Below are 12514 nucleotides of genomic sequence, written 5' to 3' on the forward strand. Positions count from 1 at the left end.
TTTTGTCATAGGATGCTCCACATGTTTTCCAAAACTATCTTATCCTCCCTATTAGAACCACTATGGTTATATCCTCTTTTAAAATGATTAAACTTCCACCAAATGATACTATTTCTTGATGGTTGTCCTCCCATAACCATGATTATAGCATTTTGAGCCTTTTCCACTTGGGTTGTGTCATTAGTGCCATTGGCCTCCTCCTTGACCATGCAATCATTTCCTTTCCCTATTTTTAGTTGAGTGAGCATTCTTGGATTCATTATATAACATTATTCTCCTTGTTATCTCTCATTTCGGCTCCCGATCTTGAAGCTTCTCTTTTGGCCTATCCATTTTAGACTCTCCTCTTTTTCTTCCTTGATATCCTCTATCTCCTTGCAACATCGAAACTTATGTATGCACCTTCCAAGTTTCAAGGTATAGTGAGATGGTTTTTTTGGGCTCCATCACTTCAGAGAAAAGGAACTCTATTCTCAAGCCTTTGGATGATATGACTTGTCTATTCCAACAATCCTATGATCATAACCCAAGGTCCCCTACTTTTTTTTTTTGGTTTTTGTTTTTTCACTTCCAAATTTGACCTTAAGTATATCTACTTTATAAGTATATCTAGTATGCAATTATGATTATCATTCATAGACAAACTTTATTTTTCATAATGATTTTTAATTGGCAATCAGTGAGGATTATTTTAATTCAATATGATTTATATAGATCTCTTGGCCAAACTTGGTTAAATACAAGGATCTTGGGTATATCTATAATTTATCTCTAAATTTTGAGTTGAATTTTGTGCATACATTATCTTAAAATTATATCTTCTAATATTAGTAAATAAGGGTTTCTAAGTGTTTAACATTATGTTGCTTTTGACTATGGTATTACTGGCTTTTCTGTTTTTTATCTTCTACTACCAGAGACTATTATAAATTTTCTTGATAAATAAATAAGTTTACCTCAATGAATAGTCATTAATTTTCTTTATACTTATATAAACAACTACTTAAGTGTCTTTCCTAGTGTTCGTTTGGCATCTTATAAATAGGTTTACTAAGAATTTAACATTTAACATTCAAGACAAATTTATTTAACACTTAATTCTAGTTTTAATATGTTTTGAAGATTTATTTTTGAGATATGTTTTATTTTTGGTTTATTTAACATTTTAAGATTTTAATTTTGGTTTACTTAACATTTAATTCTAGTTTATTTAATATTTGAATATATGTTTTGAAGACCTTAATCCCTTATAATTGTAACCTTGATAATCTATTACCTTGAAACAAACATACAAAATAACTCAACGGAATATATGTGGTTTCAAGATAAGAGATTATTTAGGTAATAATACTATATTGGGTAAGGGAATCCAACTAATGATTAGTTAACACTTATTTGACAAAGCATAATCGTAGTGAAATAATGATTTTTTGAATTATTTTTTAAAAATGAGTTAATAAAATTTAAAAGAGATAATGTATGGGTAATCCAAATCTATCTTATCTGGCTAAAGAATGGTTTCTTGGATATTTGTGTATTTATATCAAATAAAGAATAAATGAGCGAGATGGAGAGTTTTAAGATTTATGTATTTCAAAATTAAGTGAATAAATATGTTTTCCTTCTCTAAGATAGAATTATGTAAATTGATGAAAGTAGATTGCATTTTGTAAGTTGGACATGTAATGAAAGCCAAATGTTCTTTCATAGTGCCATCAAGTCCAGGGTGGTTAATTGATAATGTAAACACTAATTTGGGATTGAATAGGTCTCAGACCACACTAAGAGTTTTCTTTCCCTGTTCTTTTTCCCCACTACATACGTCTAAACAAGATGTAAGCTGAAAATTTTAATATTAATAAAATCTTAAAGACAAGGCTTGTTACCAAGCCAAAATAATCAAAATTAACCTTTAACATTTTTATTAGCTTGACGGTTAAATACTTATACTTTATAAATCAGCTCATTTTTATCCTCACTTTGAGTATACTTATGTTTGAAAAAAACTTGATTTTTTAAAAAGGGTTCAAGCTCCTTTTGTTGCATGTAATGGCAAATAAACATACTTCTGTGTACCCATCTCATAATACTTGAAATAGTACCTAACTAACATTAGCCCTAGTTGTATTGCAAATAAAACAATATACTTGAAGAGAAATGGTGAGCGGAGCGGAGCAAGGTGGAATTTTGAATCAGAAGCTGGGCGAGAACATAGAGAAGATGAGAAATGGCGATCTGATTGCAGGGTCAGAGTAGGACAAGGATGGGAAAGATGACGATGCTATAGAGGATAGGGACCCATGTGATTTGCAGCCACATCCAAGTGAAAGGAATATTTTTCATCCTTTTCCTAGGTCTTCAGGAGGAGGGGGCCCTAGGGCTTGGGGTCGATGGATGAATCTCTTTGGGGTCAAACCTTCAAGTAAGTCAACTTTCCCCAAAATCATTCATAAATCCAATAAGGAAAAGGGGATCTTTGCTCTGGAAGTTCCCATTGAAATTATTGACCACAACATCTTGAGCATGGTGACTACCCTAGCGGATAAATTTATTGGCCCTAGACCAAACATTGATTTGGTAAGGATTTTTGAAAGGAACAAATGGGAGCTGAAAGGGTAGGTTGAAGTAACGACCATGGCTAAAGGTTTTATGTCTTTTGAGTTCTCTTTCCAAGAGGACTACTCCAGAATTTTGTGTGCAGGAAATTGGTTGATGGGCAAGTCTACTCTCGTCCTTCAAAAGTGGACCTCCAACCTAGACTTGAACAATGACTTTCTAATCTAGGCCCCAGTTTGGATAAGGTTGCCGAAGCTGCCCTTAGAATATTGGCACGAGGATGTTTTTGATGGCATAGCTAGATCCTTTCGAGAACTTATTTCAATTGATCATGTTACTACTACCAAGAAAAGACTTATGTATGCCAGAATATGTGTTTGGGTGGTTGAGGGTCAGGATATGGCCCAAGTGATTGAATTTCAGTCTCGTCTGGGAAGAAGGTTTTGGAAAATTGACTATGAAAATGTTCCTTTTGCCTGCTTCCATTGCAGAAAGGTAGGACATAAAGTGAAGACTTGCCCAATCTTCAAAGAGAAGGTTAAGTTTGGTAAATCCCATAACAAACTATGCAAGAACAAAGCAGGTGCACCCAAAAAGGTGTGGAAGGAAAAATCCCTAGAAGGAAAGAATCTAGGGGGTGAAGAAGGTATTGATAAGAGAGATCTAACAAAGGATAGTAATAGTCTGATAGATGTCAAAGAACTTGAGAAGGTTGATCACTCTACGAACAACAATGACTTGACTGTTGTTCCTTAATCAATCAACCCTACGGTTGGGAAGGGTGGGTTTCCCTCTCCTGAGAAGGGTGGGAAGAGCTCTACTTCAGATAACAAAGAAAAGGAGATGGATATCTTTGTTGTTTCGGATTCTTAGGCAAGGCATATTGGAGAGCTACAGGATCATCCTCTCTCTTAGGAATCAAACACCAACCCTAATAAAGGGGTATCCCCTGCAACTGTGAACAAAATCCTTGAAAGGTTTTTGGCTACTACCCCTAGGCACCTCTCCTAGTTGGAGGCTCTCTTTAATAGTTGTAAGGAGGTAAATGAGGCCCCTTGGATATCTATCAAGAAGAAAAAAAAGAACAACAGGGACCCTTCCCCAGTCTCTCTAGCTACCACTAGGAGTAGGGTGAAAGCTGATCTTGGAAGCAAATCAATCACCCTAGGAAGAAAAAGCAAGAACCAAATCAGAAAGGAAGAAACAAGCAGGAATTTGATGGATGGGAGGCAAAGAACCATCCAGGAATCATGCACTTCAATCAAAACATGAAGATCATTTCTTGGAAAATTCTTGGGCTCAATGGAACCCACAAACAAGATATAGTTAGGAATATGGTAAGGGACCATAGACCAGATGTTTCTTTAATCTAGGAAACCAAAATGAAGAAGGAAAAGACTAAGAAGATATCCTTTGGAAAAGGCATGAAAAATGTGGCTACGGACTCAAAGGGTGCTTCGGGAGGGTTGCTAACCATATGGAAGGACTCTTTGGAGGCTAGTATCTTATTTAATGAAGGTAATATTTTGCTTATGAACTTTTTTAATCCCAAAGATCAAATGAGGTGGTTTTTGTTGAATCTCTATGATGCTAATACCAAGAATAGCAGAAGGATTTTTTGGATCAAAATTTTGGATTTGGTTATTAATTTAGGCAACACCAAATGCATTATTATGGGGGATTTTAACACTCCACTCTTAGCTTTTGATAAGTTAGGAGGGCTTCCGCCTGATGTTAAAAGTAGACAACACTTGGGTAACTTGATTAGGGATCTGGCTCTTTTGGATGTGGACCTTGGGGGCTGCAAGTTCACCTAGTCCAAAAGGAGAATTGGCTAGGATTTCAATCAGGTAAGGTTAGACAGAGCTCTTATTTCTTTAGATTGGTTGGGCAACTTCCACTGTAAGCTTTCTGCTCTTATGAGGTTTAGTTTAGACCATTCTCCTATTTCTCTTACTCTGGATAATATCAATAGGAAGAAGGCCTTCCCCTTTAGATTTGAAAAAATGTGATCGAATCACCCTAGGTTGCATAAAAAATTCAAAGAGTGGTGGGATATTGAGTTGGATGGGACGACCATGTATAAGTTTGCAAAGAAACTTAGGTTCATTAAATTAGAGATTCACAAATGAAACAAATTAGACTTCGGTAATATCTTTTAGGACAAGGAGAGGATTTTAGGGAACTTGGCTGAGGTGTAGAATAATATTCAGACTTGGGGTTATGATGATAACTTTCTTAACTCTAAGAAGGAAATCCTGGCTGAGCTTCACAACATTGTTGGGAAAGAGGAAATGTTCTGGAGGCAGAGGTTGAGGTCGGCATGGCTCAAGGAAGGGAACAAAAATTCCAGATTCTTCCACCTGTCCACTATGAAACATTGGGCAACCAACAAAATTAGTGAGATCAAAAAGGGCAATGATACTTTAAAATAAGATAATGAAATAGTAGAGGAGACTATCAGGTATTTCTTATCGATTCTTATGAAAGATATCAACTTGGATGTTGAGGACAAGAATAAGGTTGTTAACTCCATTCCCAAGATCATTGGTAATGCTCAGAATTGGGCCTTACGGGCTATCCTGAAGTATGATGAAATTAAAAAGGCATTTTTTGATCTACTGGCTAAGAAGGCCCCTGGCCCTGATGGTTTCCCCACTTTCTTCTTTCAGTTGTACTAGGATATTATTAATGCTGATATTGTTAAAGTTGTCTAGGAATTCTTCAATGCTAAAGACCTGCTGAAAGAAGTTAATGCTAGTTTTTTGGTTTTGATTCCTAAACTTACAGGGGCAAATACCTTTGGTTCTTTCAAGCCTATCAGTCATTGAAACTCTTTTAATAAGATATTTTCAAAATTTCTCGCTAACAAACTTGTCAATTTTCATTTGGAGATCATCTCACCCCAATAGTCGGGCTTTGTTCCTGGCAGGCAAATTCTGGATTCCATCATGGATGTCCATGAAGTTATCTATTCTTTGGAGGTGGGGAAGTAGGAAGGATTTCTTCTCAATCTAGATCTTTCTAAGGCCTATGATAGGGTGGACAGGGGGTTTTTGGATCATAGAATTTTTGAAGCTTTTGGTTTCAATGCTAAAGTGAGGAAGTTGTTTTCCCAACTGGTTTCCACTCCCATCTTTGCAGTCCTTGTGAATGGGGCCCCCTTTAATTTTTTTAAAACCTTCCAAGGGTCTTTGCCAAGGTGACCCTTTATCCCCTATTCTCTTCATAATTCAGGCTAAAGGCCTAGGTAGGCTCATTTACTCCAGTAGGGGCAAAGGGGCTTTGGTGGGTTTGAAGCCGTCTTCTAGTCCTTCTGTTTTTACACACCAAAAATTTGTTGATGATACTATTATAGGGGGTGAGTCCTCAGTGAGGAAAGCTAGATTTATTTAAAAAAATTTGAACACTTACTCCAGGGCCTTTGGGTAGCTCATTAACTAGGACAAGAGCTCGATGTTTTTCTTCAATACCTCGATTAGAAGAGAGAAGAAAATAGCATATATTTTGGGGTGTAAGGCTGGATCTCTTCCATCCACTTACTTAGGGCTTCCCTTGGGGTTTAAATCTCCAGACACTTTCTGGGATAATCTTGTGGATAGATTCAATAGGAAGCTTGCTGGTTGGAAAGGTATTACTTTAAGCCAGGTGAGTAAAGTGATTCTGATTAAATCTACTTTACAAAATTTACCTACTTATGCTCTTGGCCTTTTTTCTATTCCTTCCAAGGTGGCTAACCATCTTGAAGCTATCCAAAGAAAATTTATATGGTCAGGCACTGATGAGAGCAAGAATTACCCGTTGGTGGCCTGGGATTCCATTTGCAAATCTAAGAAGAAAGGGGGTTTGGGGATATGTAAGCTGAAACAATTCAACTTAGCTCTTCAAGCAAAATAGATTTGGAGAATTTTCAACAACAAAGGTGAATGGAGAGATATTTTGATGTCCAAATATGCTAAAGATCTCAATCTTAAACTGTTCATTAATAGGGATTTTGACCCATCTGGAATGGTCTTATGAGAACTAAGGATCTTTCCTTTGAGAAAGCCAAATGGCATGTGGGTAATAGGGAAGATATTAAATTTTGGCTTGATGGCTAGCTCAGATCAGGTCCTCTTTGGGAAAATGAGGCTTTCAACAGATGGGCTAATGTTTGCATTGAAAGATTTGGGAGCAGGGTGAGTGACTACAAAATTCACAATGGATGGATTGACCTAACAGAGGTGTCTGAGGAGCTAAAGCTACTAATGGATACACTATTACATTTGGCATCGATTTGCGATGGCTAAGTGTTGCAATTACGACTGCAATGTGTCACCACTGCGACAGTAATAGACATCGTTGTTTTTTAATCACAAATTATGATGTCTATCCTATGCCGTCACAATTTTGACGCATATCCATCGCTATGAAACCACTTTATTATGGCACAAATCCTGTTGCAATGCTTGCGACGTACGCAGCAAGCTTTGCGACGAGGTCACGATGGCATCTACTGATAGGGTCGCTGTGGCGACAACCGTCCCAATACTTGCCCTGGATGTCACAATTGTGATGGGGTCGTGTCAGCATCTGGCAACGAGGTCGCTGTGGCGGCGATGTCGACGGCTGTCGCAATGCTTGCAGTGCACGTCGCAATTGCAACGTCCACTGCAAGCATTGCGATGGCACCGTTGTGGCGGTGACACCAAGCGCTGTCGTAATGGTCGGGGCAGATGTCGCAATTGTGACATCCACGGCAAGCATTGCGACGGGGCTGCTGTGGCAATGACACCAACTACTGTCGCTGCCACAGTAACCCTGCTGCAAGCATATTCAGCCTGTTGCTTCAGCCACAAACATTAGCAATGTTACACCCATTCTGAACCACACCAGCTATAATTTCTAATGTCTCAGTTTACTGCACAGAAACACAACCATTTATTTTGTTTGACAGACCCTTTCCATGGGATTGTTGTGGATACTTAGAAGCGACTAAACAAGAAAAACTTTTTGCAACTGGATAATCTTTTTGAGAAGGCATTTTTGTAGAGCATTTCTGCTTAAGAAAAATGTCAGCCTTCTTAAGTTGTAACTTCGTGCATTTGTTCCTTTCATTGGATCGCTTCTTCCTTAAAATATGCATTGCTCTTAGAAGAAAATGCCCCCTAAAAGAAAATGCTTGTAAAAATCGAGGACATGGAAGATGCTTCATAAGCTTCAATTTGTTTCTACTAACGAGGTAGTGGTTGTCCTCATGGTGTTTTTGGTACTTTTGGCTGGAAATACATTTAGTTTCTTGACTATATTTTTGCAACCTATGTGGATGCATAGCTTTTGTTAGAATTCTTTAGAATAACTAAGAGGGGGGGTGAATTAGTTATTAAAGGTCCAAATGCCCTATTAATACTTTTTCACTACTTTTTATGAATCCATACACTTTTCATCCATCCAAACTTTTAAATCAACCATATTAGCAAGTTATAGTAAATCAACGTGCAAAGATAAAACATGCAAGATCAACACATGACACAATGATTTACGTGGTAACCCAATTTGGGAAAAACCACCAGTAACATGCTACTTGATTCTCACTCTTTTGAAGTGATGCCCTGTTAAAAGCCTGCCATATTAAAGGCTTACAACACACTGTTAAATGTGACATTGTTAGAGGATTTCACCAAATTGTTAGGAATGGGCTTGGTTAAAGGACTTTAGAACATTCACATGGAATGTCACCCTGTTAAAGGATTTATCTCATGGCTATTAAATCAACCTAAGTCCATAGGATTTAAACTTTACTATTACAATTGCTAGAAAGTAACGATAATGATCTTTTGATCTGATATAACTTACAACATACTTTGCAGATTTTAGATCACACTTTCAATTCAATCCTAATGCTTGGCTTCAAACACTTCAGCTCTGACTGCTTGACTTCTTCTCAAGCTTTATCTCCTTGAGTCTTCTAACTCATTGTACCAATGCATCCATATCAGGGGTCTTCTTACTGAAACAAAGTCTCTATGCTCTCTTATCTCCTTAGCACCTCCTTCAGCATTTCATGCTTTCATGCTTGACTGCCTCTCTCTCTCTCTTTTATTAACTTATGACTCCTTAAATAGAAATCTGATTTGCCTTTGCCGCTCATTTCTCCCTTTCCAATTTTAGGGTTTCGAATGGATTAGGTAGGATACAATGTATCTACCTCATATCTTGTTCTTATCTTCAAACTTCGTCAGTTGTATTCTTAAAAATGTTTTACATGGTGTTCTGTGCCACCAACTCATCATTCTTATCTTCCATTTTAATTCACAAACTTCTAGATAACAACCTTGTCGGCTTAGATCTGGCGAATCTTCAATTTTCAAAATAATGCAACAACTCGACATTATTGATTTACTGGTGTTCGACATCTCTGTGTTACTCGACACTATTGGTTTTACTGGTGCTCGACATCTCTGTGTTACTCGGCACTATTGGTTTTACTGGTGCTCGACATCTCTGTGTTACTCGACACCTATCTCTACTCGTCACTCTATATCACTCGACATTTGAACTTGCTTGGCACTTGAAGTTTACTCGGCACTTACTAGGAATTTGCTCGGCACATACTAGCTTGCTTGGCTCCTTCTTTCTAATGAACTTAGTTGAGCTTTACAAATGTCTTAGCTAAAACCTTACATCTTTGATATGTTTCAGTGTGCCAATTCTTTGTGTCTTATAGTATGTCATCAACACACTTTTTCATCAATGTCTTAGCTAATCCTTGTACTTGATTACAACATCATAACTTCAACCTTTCTCTAGGTGTTCTAGTTACATCTTATTGATTGCCTCCTCCTTGACAATCAACTAATTGATAGTATTTGGATCACTAAAGCAATTATCATTCCTGCAAGTAGCAAGTTTGACATCAATGAAAAAACAATGATTGAGAACATTCTTTACCATTTCCATATATCATTCCAACAACTTTTCTTATGATCATTTCAATCATTTTCAACAGCTTTTACACATGACCCATTCATTTCCCTTCCCTTACAGAGCAAAGTACCATTTTTGCCTCCTTGTCAAAAGGAACATATAAAGATTCATTAGGACTAAAAGCAATTTTCTCAAAAACAAACATATACACTGTAGCATTAATACAAAAAACAAGCACCTGAAATAAGGAACCATCTTCCAGGGATAGGAGTTTAGCAGCCTCACTCTCATTATCTATAGAATTGTGGACCACACTACCATTCTCTAGATGCTCACCAGCTACAAGTTTACCATTTGAATCATTTTTTGGAAGTTTAGTAGCATGATGCCGAGTAATAATACCTGTCAAACCATTTGTAGAATGTTTGACATTCTCATGATCTGTTACCATTAATTTTTGAATAAGCTTCAAAATTTCTACCAATATAGTTCTCGTTATCATTGCTCACATCACAGTTCCGAGAATGTCTAACAACCATAATATTAAAATTACCCACAAAATCAGTTCCCTTTATTTCAGATTCCTGCTTCTTAACATTATTACTAGACCCATTCAATATGCATCCATTACTTATGGTATGACTTGACTAGAAGACATTATTTGTTTGAATACCATTGGTTCTTGGAGGCACCATCTGTAATGTAGCATCATGATCTGCTAATGATCTGGATTTACTACATGACTGGCTAGAACTTGTGTTCTTTTCTAGACTTTCTGAAATGAAATTGACATTTGACAAATTTTCTACCTGTTGGGGTACCTTGTTTACACCTGCAACACTAAAAGAGATTTTTGTCGTTTGGAAAGAATGCATGTTTTCTGTCACCTGGGGGGCATATGAATCTCGTAAGTGGTTTTCCTTTGGATGTCCAATGTTCAATGACACCCTCTTCTTTAGTTTAGAGCCATTATACTGAGATTCAGACCCACCTACTGTTTGAATGCTAGTTTTCTTATCTCGTATATAGAATAGCATGTAAGCTTTCTGAGAAAGCACACTTTTCTCACTGACTGAATAGACCTAGAGTACAAAATGTCATAAGAATAACTTCAATTAGTCTAAGCAACTTCAATATAATTAGTGTTACCATATAAAGAAAAGGTTCTACATAAAATTGTAGTTCTTTTGTGTATTCTATTATACACAAATTATAATGAGCTTGCTCCACAAAATTAAACATGTCTTCATAACTGTAGCAAATGTATACCTGATTATCATCTAAAGCATGCCAGATGCTTGTGGATGAACGAATAAAGCAGAAATAATGACCAAAATGTGTGCTCCAGCCATCATGAACAAGAACACCATAAAGAGTGTACTTAAAATTGCCCTCTTGTGACTGATCAATAGACAAAGAAACTAGAATATCATTCAAATGTGAAAAATTTATTAAAGAACCAGTAGATATTACAAAAACTATATTATTAGATTCCACTGAAAATGTGATCCACTGGCAAATAATATTGTAAGGGCTACTTACATGTGAACTGCTAACAAATGGTTTGAGATCCAACGTACAACCAAAGTCTACTTTTTTTGTCAATTTTTCCTCCAGATCCAACTACACTGAAGCGCTTGAGATGAATTGCAAGAACATGTGGTGGTTTATCAATTTTGAGTTGTTCTAGAGCCTTCACTTTTACTTTGCATCATTTAAATTGATATCTTTTCACACCCCCATCTAGCTGCTCCACTGCCATGTAATGGGATAATGCTTTCAACAAGGAATCTGTTCGAATGATCTCTAGGCTCAAATCTAAGAAAGGATCAAATTTATTTGAGCAATAAGAACATTGTGTGCACTTCACCTACAAGCCAGGTTGAAGCAATTGCTAATGAATAAAATACTTTTCTAAGACTATAACCTAGAGTTCCCAGCATAAAAATAATTTTGAAAGGTTTAAGTGACTCAAAAAATCCCATTTATGAAATGAACAATAAATCTTGGAGGTGTCTATAAGCCCCTCTCTATTCCCTCGCTAATATTAAAAAAGATGATGTTTAGATATGAATAACTTCTTTTGATATCTTCTTACATTCACTCATCCTTGTTAACAAAGTATGGAAAATTTTGAAAATATAAACACCTAAAAATCACAACCTGACTTATGAGTCAGCCACCAAATATTTTATGTACTAGACTCTTCTCATAAGCAACAGGTGATTCAATTAAACAATATAGATAAATATACTCATACTGGTGAAAGAAAGTTTTATGTTTTTTCTGTGTTTGTTTAGATTATGAAATATATAGCAATGCATGGGAGTTGAAAGTGCAGATACAGTGCCCCTCATATGATCTTTCTATCTCTTGAGTCAATTCTTTCCGATGTGCTTGAGCATACATAGAACAAACCTGCATCCTTTATAAGTTTAGGCCAATCTTGTGAAGCAACAACCTGAAAGTTCAAGAATCACGAGAAAAATTAAACATGGAAAAAAATCCAATACTGTCATCATTATAATCTAGTAAAAATAGAAAATTGTTCATGTCCAAACCTATCAATAAATGCCTAAATGCAACACCTTTTCCTATAGAATAATTCATCTACTCTAATTTAAAAAACTTATAAAAATTATATTTCAGAAGTTTGTTAGGCAAAACACGTAGATAGATATGACATTATTCTCATGCTCAAATTACACACCCAGTGATAGCATAACATATATTAATTCAATGAAACTAATTTTAAGAAGGGTTCATTAATCTAGATGCCTATTTCACATGTGAGTAGTGGTACTCTGCAACAATCATGAGATAATGTAGTTCAGATTTTGGTGAGAATGTTGAAATTTGATAAATAAACTTAAAGTTTCATCTAGAGTTACTTGTTAGTGAATGTACATGTAAGTTCATAAGGATCATTGTGATGAAACTAAGTTACAATCATGATTCCAAGAACAACCTATCAAATAATAAACAAGTCAGAATATGAATTTTTTTAAATTTTAAAAGTTTAGAGATTAGAGATTGGATATGTGAAATTTAG

The sequence above is a fragment of the Cupressus sempervirens genome, chromosome 10 (assembly GCF_028749045.1).
Source record: "Cupressus sempervirens isolate cs-2001-9-10 chromosome 10, ASM2874904v1, whole genome shotgun sequence".
In the NCBI taxonomy this organism is placed as follows: domain Eukaryota; kingdom Viridiplantae; phylum Streptophyta; class Pinopsida; order Cupressales; family Cupressaceae; genus Cupressus; species Cupressus sempervirens.